Consider the following 13,579-nt stretch of genomic DNA (forward strand, 5'->3'; position numbering starts at 1 on the left):
AAGGAAGGACCTGCGATAGCGCTCCTTCACACACTTGGGGTGAAGGAGCCGGTCACTGAAGGAGCTGCCCAGTGCTGCCAGAGTCTCACGCATGGGGTGGGAGTCGTTCTCCGGCATGGATGCTAGCTTGTTCAGCATCCTCCTTTCTCCCACCGCCTGCACTGGGTCTAGAGGAGTCCCTAGGACCGAGCCGGCCCTCCGGATCAGTTTGTCCAGTTTCTTCCTGTCTGCAGTGGAGATGCTGCCGCCCCAGCAGACCACTCCATAGAAGATGGCTGATGCCACCACTGTGTCGAAAAAGGTCCTCAGGAGTGGCCCCTGCACTCCAAATGACCTCAGTCTCCTGAGCAGGTAGAGTCTGCTTCTTTTCACTGGCTTCTTGTTCAGATTTTCTTGTTCTACCTTAAATGGTGCAGCTGTTAATATTGTAATGCCTCTGGCACTGGAATGTAACTGCTGCCCTGTTTAAGGTGGAACAGGAAAATTTGAACAAGAAGCTGGCAAATAGGTCACCCTTGCCTTATGTAAGAACTTCTTTCTCAGTCTTTGTTTTTCAGATGTTCTCCTCTTTGTTTCTCGGCCATCTCTCCATCTTGACTATGTGTGGAGTGCATGTAGCCCTGTTGCTGATTGGCTCGCATAGTACTGTGTGGCTCAGTATGAGGCACTTTGTTTCTTGTTTACAGATTTAGGCTTGCGTATGAACCCTGGATTCCAGCATGCAAACAGAGCAGCTGTACAGATATTTGCCAAATTTGACACAAAGTGTACTGGACTGCACCTTCACAGCTCAGACCACATTTCAACATAATAGAAAATGCAGGAGGACCTTCATCCTAAGCCTGCTCCATGCTGTTTTACATTCATGTAAAGGACAGCGGCCTCCCCTACTGAGACGTCAGCATGTATGGCATTTTCTCCGTGACCTTTTAACCCCGTTCTTTTCAGAGTCGGAGAGAAAAGAGCGATTCGCAAATTCATTCCCACCTGACAACTGCTGATTGTAAGAAGCCCGGTCAACTTAGCTCATGCGTTTGATAACAAAAGACTGTTTACTCCCTCTGAGCTCTATTAACCCTTTAAGCTCTAGACCAGTTACTGTTATTTTAATATGCTATGTAAATGTAATGATGGAATTTGCATCATTAATTGAGTTCGCTTAAGCTGTTTTACCTATACGTTTATGAACTGGGCACGTTTTTATTCTTGCAAAGTAAATTGTGTGCAGAACAAAAAGCTTTCATAATAAAATATCTCCTCTTCTACTTCTAAAAACAAATATGGGATGGAGTGAAAGTTTAGAGTTTCAAAGTTCAACAATGTACTGTTTTGAAATAAAAGCTATGATATGATACATGCATGTATTCCAGATTGTCCAAGAGATGGATAGAATATGTAAAAGATGTGCAAGATGTCAGTCTATATTTGCAGGTATAGAATTGCTAGATTAAAGTGATTGATTAAAATAATTAATTATATTATGCTAGATTTAAATAATTAATAATAAATAAATAGCAATATAAATATACAACATGCTTTAGTTTTTCCCACTGAAATCTGCCGTTTCCAGCAGCTTTACAGGTAACACTGTTGTCAATAAACAGACAAAACTGCTTCTCTAAAACAGTTACAGCCGTCTTGAAGTGTGATTTTGTCTGAGAACAGTGAGTCACACAGAGTCAGAAACCACAGAATCAGGTCTATTAGAGATACTGAGCGATGATGCAGTGAGAAGGAGGCTGACTGAGGGTGTCAGACGTTCAGTACTTCTTAGCTTCATCTGCCACGCAGCTCCAGCGTAAAGCAGATCTCAGATTCCAAACATGTCTCAGCCGAGCAGCTTCTGGTTTTCCTGTTTTCTTTCCGTTTCGCCCCTTCACTTCTCATCGTCTCCATTTCTTGTCTTCTCCCACCATTTTTCTCTCTTTCCATTTGTCTCGCCAATTTTCTCTCATTTTTTTCCTTCTACCTCAAATGTTCTCTCATTTTTCTCCTTCTGTCTGAAATTTTCTCTCATTTTTCTCCTTCTACCTCAAATGTTCTCTCATTTTTCTCCTTCTACCTCAAATGTTCTCTCATTTTTCTCCTTCTGTCTCAAATGTTCTCTCATTTTTCTCCTTCTGTCTCAAATGTTCTCTCATTTTTCTCCTTCTGTCTGAAATTTTCTCTCATTTTTCTCCTTCTACCTCAAATGTTCTCTCATTTTTCTCCTTCTACCTCAAATGTTCTCTCATTTTTCTCCTTCTGTCTCAAATGTTCTCTCATTTTTCTCCTATCTCAGTTATTCTCTCCATTTCTCTTTCTAACTAAATTTTTCTCTTGTTTCTCTCCTTCTTTCTCCATTTTTTTTCTCCATTTCTCTCATTTTCTCCACTTTCTCTCCATTTCTGTCCTTCTGTTTTTCTCTCATTTCTCTCCTTCATTCTCCATTTTCTCTTCATTTCTCACTTTCATTCTCCGTTTTCTCTCCCCATTTCTCTCCTTCTTGCCCCATTTTTCTCTTCATATTTTTCCTTGATTCTCTGTTTTCCTCTCTCAATTTCTCTCTCTATTAATTTTTTCTCTCCATTTCTCTTTCATTCTCCATTTTTCTCTTTCCATTTCTGTTTGATTCTCAATTTTTCTCTCCATTTCTCTCCTTCTATCTCGATTTTTCACTCTCCTTTCTGTCCATCATCTATTTTCCTCTATCTACCTCTACATTGTTGTCCTCTTTAGATTGTTCTCTCTCCATGTCTCTTATTTTATCTCAATTTCTCTCCATTTTTCTCATTTCCTTTCTCTCTATCTCTCTCCATTTTTCTTTTTTCTTTGTCTCTCGCTCTCTTTCTCTCTCTCTCGCTGTCTGCTGGTTGTGTCCATCAGGAAATGCACACACAGAGCTCTGTCCTGTATTCCTCCGTCTCTCCTCGTCTGCCATCACAGAGAGAAATGTTCCCTCCTTCCTCAGAACGGAGAAATGAAAACAATAAAGCAGGAAGAAGGATCTGGTGATGCTATCAGTCCTGGAAATAAATCTGACTGTGTGATATCAGGCTGGGCTGATGGGAAGCATGCGCCGGCTGTGTGTGTGTGGCGGCGCTCGGCGCGCCGATGCCCTGCTTAGATACGCGCTCCCTTCAGTGAATTCCAGCATTAACGAGTTTCCCTGTAATAAACGCCGAGGCGGGGCAGGCCTGTCCCCCTGTTTAAGCACCCCACTGAACTAACACTATTTATAGAGAAGCGAGGAGAGCGGTGTTTAGTGTTTAAGAGGTTGATGAGGGGTCATAATCGGCAGCCCCGCTGAAATGAGCTGTGGTGAAATCCGCTGGAGTGGAGCGGAGCAGCTATATAAGGACAGATTGGACTCTTAAGGAGGGGATGGGGAGCCTGGCTCTGATCCTGAGCTGAGCACTGACGCTGACTGAGATGAGCGACTGCCCCACAGGGCTTTTTAAAGGCCCAGCATAGTGTTTTTCCTCCTTACTCAAAATGTTAGCAGGATATATGTGATTATCTTCATACTTGCGCTTCAGTCCAACATTTATTGGGCACTGCAGAGTGTATAAAAGGACCTTTTATACGTATACTGCCCCCTAACCATTGTTAAAGGAGTTCCACTTTATTTGGCGTGAGCTTAGACGTCACAGGTAACACCAATAGATTACAGCCAATCATAAGCTACCTTATATTGCATATTCATGAACTGGGAAATCAGCTGACCCTCCCATGCATCACACGCTGTGTCGTTCTACTTCAGTTCCTTATAGCTTCTAGGAGATGGTCAGTTTTTGGATGCAGGGAAAATGGTCAATCTTACAGTACGAGGCTGAAGTCGGCCTCCTGTGCCTTTTTTGTCTGAATTCTCCTGTTCCACCTTAAATGGAACTGCTTCACCATTTAAAGTGGAACTGGAAAATTTGAATAATAAGCCTCAGGCTCCGGAATGTACCTGCTTCACTATTTAAGGTGGAACAGGAAAATTCCAATTAGCTTTAGGCGGCAGACTGTAACTGCTGCACCATTTAAGGTGGAACTTTAAAATTTGAATAATAAGCCTCAGGTGCCAGAATGGAAGTGCTGCACCATTTAAGGCAGAACAGGAAAATTCCATCAGGAAGTGTCAGATACCAGAATGTAACCTGCTGCGCCATTTAAGGTGGAACGGGAAAATTCCACTATGAAGCATCAGGTGCTGGAATGTAACTGCTGTGCCATTTAAGGTGGAACGGGAAAATTCCAATAAGAAGCTTCAGGTGCCAGAATGTAATTTGTACACCATTTAAGATGGAACCAAAAAATTCCAATAAGAAGCTTCAGGTGCCGGAATGTAACCTGCTGCACTGTTTAAGGTGGAACGGGAAAATTCCAATAAGAAGCTTCAGGTGCCAGAATATAACTGCTACACCATTTAAGATGGAACCGAAAAATTCCAATAAGAAGCTTCAGGTGCCGGAATGTAACCTGCTGCACCGTTTAAGGTGGAACGGGAAAATTCCAATAAGAAGCTTCAGGTGCCAGAATGTAACTGCTGTGCTATTTAAGGTTAGAACTGAGAACTGAATGGGGAGACTACTATTATTATTATCTGGGTAGTGGAAATAAATATACTCTGACATGAATTTGAATCTGTGAGGTCGCTTGATTCATAAGGAGGAAAATGGCATAATTTTTATGTCAGTCCTGTTATTTGGAGTGCTTTCTGGACTGAAAGAGAGGTCAGAGTGTGTGGCCAGCCATCTGACACCACCTCAGCATGAGGCACTTTGCTCAGGGACACAGCAGCAGAAGCAGGAAGGCATCAGTTGGAATCAGACCCACACCTTTTTGGTTCATGACCAAGTTCTCAGGCTGCCAGTTTGTGGTGCACAGTGTCCAGGTGGCATGTGGGCAGCTTCCAGCAGCGTGTTGTGGTGTGTCCAGCTCTTTTCAGTCACAACAACGTTCACTCAACAGGATCAGAACTGTACATGATACCAGTCTGGATGCATTGTAGTCTTATCCATGTTAGTTCAGTACATATCTCAGCCAAATCCTTCTTACAGTGTACTGTACGTACTGTTTAGTGATGTGTGTGTGTGTGTGTGTGTGTGTGTTTACAGGTTCTGTTTCCAGGACAGTATGCTCCTCTCTGCATTCCTGTCTCTGAGGCTGGAGGCTCACCTGAAATCAGCGGTCAGAAGGTGACCACCTCACTGCTCCAGCCCCGACGCTGCACGGTCAGTAACTTTGTTTCATTCTATTCACTCATTCTGGACTTTTACCATGTGTGCTCACTCTCTACCTTTACCACACTCACTCTCTACCTGTACTGCACTCACTCTCTACCTGTACTGCACTCACTCTCTACCTTTACCACACTCACTCTTTACCTTTACCACACTCACTCTTTACCTTTACCACACTCACTCTCTACCTGTACTGCACTCATTCTCTACCTGTACTGCACTCACTCTCTACCTTTACCACACTCACTCTTTACCTTTACCGCACTCACTCTTTACCTTTACCACACTCACTCTCTACCTTTACCGCACTCACTCTCTACCTTTACTGCACTCCCTCTTTACCTTTACCGCACTCACTCTTTACCTTTACCGCACTCACTCTGCACCTTTACTGCACTCACTCTTTACCTGTACTGCACTCACTCTCTACCTTTACCACACTCACTCTTTACCTTTACCACACTCACTCTCTACCTTTACCACACTCACTCTCTACCTGTACTGCACTCACTCTCTACCTTTACCACACTCACTCTTTACCTTTACCACACTCACTCTCTACCTTTACCACACTCACTCTCTACCTTTACCACACTCACTCTCTACCTGTACTGCACTCACTCTCTACCTTTACCACACTCACTCTCTACCTTTACCACACTCACTCTTTACCTTTACCGCACTCACTCTTTACCTTTACCACACTCCCTCTCCACCTTTACCACACTCACTCTCTACCTTTACCGCACTCACTCTTTACCTTTACCACACTCCCTCTCTACCTTTACCACACTCCCTCTTTACCTTTACCACACTCACTCTTTACCTTTACCACACTCACTCTCTACCTTTACTGCACTCACTCTCTACCTTTACCACACTCACTCTTTACCTTTACCGCACTCCCTCTCCACCTTTACCACACTCACTCTTTACCTTTACGGCACTCCCTCTTTACCTTTACCGCACTCACTCTCTACCTTTACCGCACTCACTCTCTTTTCCTTTACCACACTCACTCTCCACCTTTACCGCACTCCCTCTCTACCTTTACCGCACTCACTCTCCACCTTTACCGCACTCCCTCTCTACCTTTACCGCACTCCCTCTCTACCTTTACCGCACTCACTCTCTACCTTTACCACACTCACTCTTTACCTTTACCACACTCCCTCTCCACCTTTACCACACTCACTCTTTACCTTTACGGCACTCCCTCTTTACCTTTACCGCACTCACTCTCTACCTTTACCGCACTCACTCTCTTTTCCTTTACCACACTCACTCTCCACCTTTACCGCACTCCCTCTCTACCTTTACCGCACTCACTCTCCACCTTTACCGCACTCCCTCTCTACCTTTACCGCACTCACTCTCTACCTTTACCGCACTCCCTCTCTACCTTTACCGCACTCACTCTCCACCTTTACCGCACTCACTCTCCACCTTTACCGCACTCACTCTCTACCTTTACCGCACTCACTCTCCACCTTTACCGCACTCCCTCTCTACCTTTACCGCACTCACTCTCCACCTTTACCGCACTCACTCTCCACCTTTACCGCACTCCCTCTCTACCTTTACCGCACTCACTCTCTACCTTTACCACACTCACTCTTTACCTTTACCACACTCCCTCTCCACCTTTACCACACTCACTCTTTACCTTTACGGCACTCCCTCTTTACCTTTACCGCACTCACTCTCTACCTTTACCGCACTCACTCTCTTTTCCTTTACCACACTCACTCTCCACCTTTACCGCACTCCCTCTCTACCTTTACCGCACTCACTCTCCACCTTTACCGCACTCCCTCTCTACCTTTACCGCACTCACTCTCTACCTTTACCGCACTCCCTCTCTACCTTTACCGCACTCACTCTCCACCTTTACCGCACTCACTCTCCACCTTTACCGCACTCACTCTCCACCTTTACCTCTCTACCTTTACCGCACTCACTCTCTACCTTTACCGCACTCCCTCTCTACCTTTACCGCACTCACTCTCTACCTTTACCGCACTCCCTCTCTACCTTTACCACACTCACTCTCCACCTTTACCGCACTCACTCTCCACCTTTACCGCACTCACTCTCCACCTTTACCGCACTCACTCTCTACCTTTACCACACTCACTCTCCACCTTTACCATTAAGTGACCCTTTTTTCTTACGCTTTTCTTAACTACACTCAAATCTTTATCAAAATCACTCCGGACTCTTACTGTATTAACTCTTCAGTTTGACATAATTCACCTACAATTTCCGTTGTTCTATTGAAATTTCTATTTCTCACACTTCTGTTAATCTCCACTTCTGCTGAAATTCCACTGCACTCTGTCTCAGTCTCAGGTAAAAGTGAGTTTCACCCTCTTTTACTCTTTAGATGCTGCTCTCCATGTTGTCCTTGCAGTACTGGGGGTTTTCTATGTTTTTTGTGGAACTGACTGATGAGTTTACAGTATTTGACCAATGACTGTACAGTACATGTTCAGTGAAGTAGCTTAGTCATCTTAGCCTTTTGTAGGTATTGTAAACATTATTACTAACATATAAATGTTACATAACCCTGTGAAGTTCACATCTGACTTATCTTGCAAATAAATAAATGAATTTTACTAGCAGAAATGATCACCACATGTTACCGTTTTCATATTTACACTTTACTGAAATAGTGACAGTAATGAAAGTTCTCAAGTTTAGGCAGAAAAAACAAACAAAAATGAAATAGGCCCACAATCAAAGCCCTGTTTACATTTGGTATTAATGTCTGTCTCGAGTGATCTGATCATAAGTGAACAGGAAGGAACGTAGCAGTTTGCACCTGGCCTGTGTCTTGAATGCATCTACAGTGGTCAGATTTTGTGACTGGGGGAGCACTACCACCTACATTCACTCCATCAGTCTCACGCTGTGTTTGTTGTCCGATAAAAAGGAACGAGTCTGTGTTCATGTAAATGAAAAGGGCTGTTACAAACATTTAGACCACATGAGCCGCTAACAAGACTTGAACAAACAGTGGAGGAGGTGAAAAACGAAACTACACGGCTGCTTTCTTCTGTTTGCTGCTTTAAGACGCTGTAGGGTTGACACCATGTCATGGGGTCATATGGGTCCCTGGTGGTTTGAGTGATCAGATCACAATGTGTCTGCAAGATGCACTGTATCCTGTTCACACTTGTACTTAGCGCTGTTAATGACGAGTGTGAACAGGGCCAACGTGTTCAAATCTAAGACTCCATTCAATAGTAATGGAAAGGAGAAATGGTGATTAAAAATGCTGTTTATTTTCTTTGCATTCCTCAAAGCCACCGGCTTCTTGCTTGCCAGCTTCTTATATGCGTTTTACATTCCACTCTGAAAAGTGTGACAGTTATATTCTGGCACATGTGGGCTCATCTGTAGCCTCAGTTTTTGAAAAGGAGAAAACAGCGTCCGAAAAAATAAGCAGAATAATTGGTTATAATTCTATATATACAACCTGTTCTGTGTTGGTCAGGATTTCGTGGGACATTCTGCAAACTTCAAACTGTAATAACTATAGGAAGTTTATTGTATGGCAGCTGATTTAATTTGTTGTGTCAGCGTTTTTCTCTTTTCAGCTTCAGTTTTCAGCCCAGTATGTCCTGAATGTTGGTTCTGGTCATCAGTTTTATTGTTTCATATTCATTCTAATATTTGATTTTAAGAAATGGCATGTTTAAGCAAAGCGAATATGAAATATCATCTGTCTAAATAACCATGTATCTCCATTTTTTCCGTCATTTGGGCATGGTTTTGACTTTCATTGGAAGTAAAAGAGTGTTTTTTACCATTTTAGAAACAGCGCTGATATTAACCTTATGGTTCTGTTTCAATTAATAATACAGTATAAACCAATGCTATATTGAAGTGAGGCCACATTCACATGTGTGTTAGTTGCAGGTGATGGTGTGAATGGCTCTTTAATGGGTTAGAAAGGTCTTCCTGTCCTGCGTGAGCCTCGATCAGTCAGCACAGTGTGGAAATCTTTAGCTCTTAATTAAAGCGCTGTCATATGCTTCAGTCGCCATGTGGGATCAACCAGAACATCCATCAAAAACAACCTGCCGCCAACATTACTGAGGGGGTCCTTGGCTTTACAGCACCACAGCATAACGGATGTGTGTGTGTGTGTGTGTGTGTGTGTGTGTGTGTGTGTGTGTGTGTGTGTGTGTGTTTTAAGAGTGTGATTTCTGGAGGAGGATGAACCTGAAGAAACTGTGCCACAAGATGGAATGTAGGGATATTATAATGTATACATATATATGAACCCATTAGTATTTGTTTACTTCGGTGTCGTTAGCATAGCTTAGAAGTCGGTTGACCATTTCCTGTAGTAATCAAACACATACAGTGGTGTTGAGGTCTGGACTCTGGGGTGGTCAGTCCACTGTTTAGCTTCTTTGTTTGATGTGTCCGTCTCCTTTTCTCAGCGAGGTTCTTCTTGAACAGCTACACGTCCTTTCAGACCCATAGCGCTGAGTGGTCTTCTCACAGTGGAAGGATGGACAGAAACACCTGTGGATGTTTTCAGACCTGAAGCAGCTCTCTCTGAAACCTTTAAGTGCTGTTCATCTGATGGGGGCAGTTTAGGTGACTACCAGGTCTTCCAGGTGGTTGTTAGGAGTCACATTTGGAAAATCCTTTTTTTTCCACTTTTTATCCTTTGACTTGATATTTAATCTCAGACATGTCTCCTTTAGCCATTAGATGCACATGTGAGAGAAACGTGCAAGGCGGCTGAGGTGAGCTTGGATAGCTGCTGGAATGAACCAGCCTTATTCACTAATATCTTCCTATGTTTTCTCTTAAATCTGTTCTTGAGACAGGTTCTAAAGTAAAGTCTCCATCAGATTCATGGCGTGTTCTTAAACCGCAGAACTGTTCACACCATTGTGGTCTTGTGGATTCTGTTCTTACGTTAGGAAAAATCCCGTATAAGAAAACATCGGTACATGTCGGAATCTTCATGAGGTTTTAAGGTTTTAAGAGGGAATTTCTGTAACATTTTCTCTGGATGTCACATATGTAAGCATCTGTAAATACATTCATAACATGTTATAATGCATTCATGAGGCATCATAACCATGGCTAAAAATATTTATAAAAATGTATTACATTTTATGTAACAATGTATTATATGTACTGTTCACAACAGATTATAAGAGCTCATAGGTTGTATTTGTCCACTCTAAGTAAAGAGAAGTGACGCGTACTGTACTAAAGCCTCCTCCAGTGTTAAGAGTGGCGCTTCAAGTTGAAATATTTACTGAAACACTAAAACACACACAATAAAGCTCATTACAAGCTTCAAATGTCAGATTTTAAACTCGTGCTGCCATCAGTGCTTTACCCGATGTGGGAAAGTGAGTATACACCACCGTTAGCCTGGCACTAACTCAACACTGCATATCAAATATTATACTATTTGGAGCATCTGAAGCCCCAAAGACGCAGCCCTAACAGCTCCAGCAGTGACAAAACATTGGAAATCTCAGAGCGTAAATAAACCTTGTATTTGTCTACTTTACACTCTCCTAGCTGGGACTGACTTCTTTGGCGCTGTCAGCATAACATGTTATTAACACTACTTATAATATATTAACGATTCATAATGCATAATAAACATAGCTATGAAGTCTAATTCAGTGTAATTAATTTTAATCTGTAATTATAACATGTTTATAGTGCCTTATGAATGCGTTATAACATGTTATAAATGTGTTTATAGATGCTTACGAGCATAACATAGAAAGTGTTAGTGTCTCTTCGAAGGGGAACGTGTCCCTGAGATCTTTGGGAGCAGATTTTGCTGGGACGACGCAGCTGTAACTTGGTTTTATGACTGGAAAAAGATGAGTGGATAAATTAAATACTAAGATCTGATCTTATATTTCGTTGTTGAGGCTGTAACATTAAACTGCTAAGCAGGGATAAAGGCTAGATGGAAGTATTGGGAAAAAATAATGAATCTGCATAAAACACAAAGATAAATCAGCACATCAGCTGAACAATCAGGTGCGGATGAGCTGTTATCCTGGCTGCACACAATGGGCGTCAAACCGTCTGCTTGTTTTTATTAATAACAGTATAAAATATTTTCTCACTGGGGTGTTTGAATGTAGTTCCATTAAAAATGTGAATATTTGCATAGCGGCAGTGGTTCAGATGCCCTTCTCTAGCAGCATGTGCCTCAGATTAGCTTAGAAATTCATCTAAGAAGCGCTTGGATTTTAGCCAGATTATCATTGAAGGCATCAGCCAAGGTGGAAGCTTGAAATTCTGAGCTAAGACGTTAAAACGAGCGTAGAGTTCATTTCGAATGTTTCCTCCGTGCTGTGTGATTTGAAAGGGGGGCGCTTGCTTGCCTCCCCTTATTATTGGCTAAACTTGTTTTGCTGAGCCCCTGCTCTTGTTTACAGGTTGTCGGTTTAAAGGAATTGGATTTTATGAATTTAAATGACCAGCGTCGCGCCTGCATCCATTCCCCAGGCGAGGCTGCTCTGTCAGAAAACATTTCTGTGAATTTCGCTCACACGCAAATTAAATACGCTGCGGAATATGAAAATGTATTGACCGGACACTCAGACAGTCTAAAAGCTCGTCATTTTTTTTGTCTTTCTGCCCGTCTCTCTCCTCGTTCTCACACTCTCATTAATTTTCTTATTCCTTCTGTTTTTCGGTCTTATTAAAGCGATAGTTCAGCCAGACGTCACACGTTTTCTGTGGAGCTCCGGGGCTGATGTAGCTTACAAATAATAAAAGCCTATAACCCTTCAATTAGCATTGTGCTTGTCTAAATTATCACACAGCTGCCTCAAACCGTGTTGGTTTGTTAACGTGGGCTCCAGTCGTGGGCTAGAGTTCAGGGAACCAGCCTCGTGACCGGAAGGTCGCCGGTTCGATCCCCAGAGCCGACAGCACATGACTGAGGTGTCCTTGAGCAAGACACCTAACCCCCAACTGCTCCCCGGGCACTGCGGATTGGGCTGCCCACCGCTCTGGGCAAGTGTGCTCACTAGTGTGTATGTGGTGTTTCACTTCACAGATGGGTTAAATGCGGAGGTGAAATTTCCCCGTTGTGGGACTAATAAGGGTCACTTAATCTTAATCTTAAAACTGTAACCATGAAAATCTCTTCATTTGTTGTAAACATGTCTACTCACCTCCCACCGTTCTAGAAAAGTGTCTGAAGCAATATTATCCTGTTTAAGTGCTAAGAAACTGTAACGTGGAGCGAGGAGGCAACACAGTCCAGGGTCATAGAGCCAATACGGATAGATCGGGGGGCAGACATGACATAAACCAGAATACAACAGAACAAGCAGAACAGACCAAACAGAACATCCAACACAGCATTTAACAACAACAAGGACCAGCAAACACAAGGGGCAAACACAGGGCTTAAATACAAACAAAGGACAGGTGGAAATCAGGGGCGGAGTCACGAAACGAGGGGGCCAAAACAAGCGCACATGGACAGGACTGGGAGGGGCCAATCGTGACAGAAACCCCCTTCTGATGATGTAACTTAAAGGCGGGAGGAGCTTTTGAAAAATGACAACTGCTTAGGGGTGGATACATGACGGTTGACTAATACGAGCCTTAGTGGCTGTGCTTGCAGTCAGGATTACTTGACAACGCAGGGATTCCCAATGGTTTTAAGCATAAGGCATGCTGGGTATTGTAGTGAGAGAATGTGGATGCACAAAAATAATACAAAGTGATGAATTCAAACCGATGAGGCTGGGGGGAAGCAGTGCTGCATGGCAGAATATTGCATAACATATTCTATTCCATATAATGTAACATATTAAATGTTAGATTTAGAATCGTGCCGATGAGTTTTCATGTCGGCTATGTCGTCGCCTGTCGTGGCATGTTCTGTGCAGTGCGGTCTAAAAGTCTAAGACCGTTAGTGAGTCTTCTGTGTGCATTTCTTTCTTATTCAATCATTTTTTCCAAATGACAGATTATATAACTGGCATAACCATTTGCATGAAAAGTAGTCTTTGAAGTTTTAATGTGAATTTGTTAGTATTTGCTTTGTCCGTCCCTTGTTTTAATATCTGTCACTACCTGATTTGAACCGGAAACCCGATTTGGACCAGGCAAGCAACTGGTTGCCTGATATTGGCTGCATCTGAATTGTAATAATTGCTGCAGACTCATATTCTGAGGCACTAAGGCAGCCAGTCACATCCAAATGACATTTTTACATAAAACACTGGCCAGAGGTTCCTTAGTTTGGAGGCAGCATAGATGTATCCTAGCCTAGATGAACACTAACAGCTGGCAGTGAGGTGACGTATCTTAGTCACAATGCAAAGTATCGCTGCCTTCGCGAT

General features: G+C 42.9%; 1 protein-coding gene across 1 annotated transcript in view; it reads left to right on the forward strand.

Moving 5' to 3' along the window:
- chrm3a (cholinergic receptor, muscarinic 3a) overlaps window positions 1-13,579 on the forward strand; it is a 193,620-nt gene that overhangs the window by 64,477 nt on the left and 115,564 nt on the right. Inside the window, exon 2 of the mRNA XM_017704913.2 lies at window positions 5,085-5,201. The gene's annotated coding sequence lies outside the window, so the exon portion shown is untranslated. The remainder of the gene's footprint in view (window positions 1-5,084; window positions 5,202-13,579) is intronic.

This window comes from Pygocentrus nattereri, chromosome 10 (assembly GCF_015220715.1).
Source record: "Pygocentrus nattereri isolate fPygNat1 chromosome 10, fPygNat1.pri, whole genome shotgun sequence".
Classification (NCBI taxonomy): Eukaryota; Metazoa; Chordata; class Actinopteri; order Characiformes; family Serrasalmidae; genus Pygocentrus; species Pygocentrus nattereri.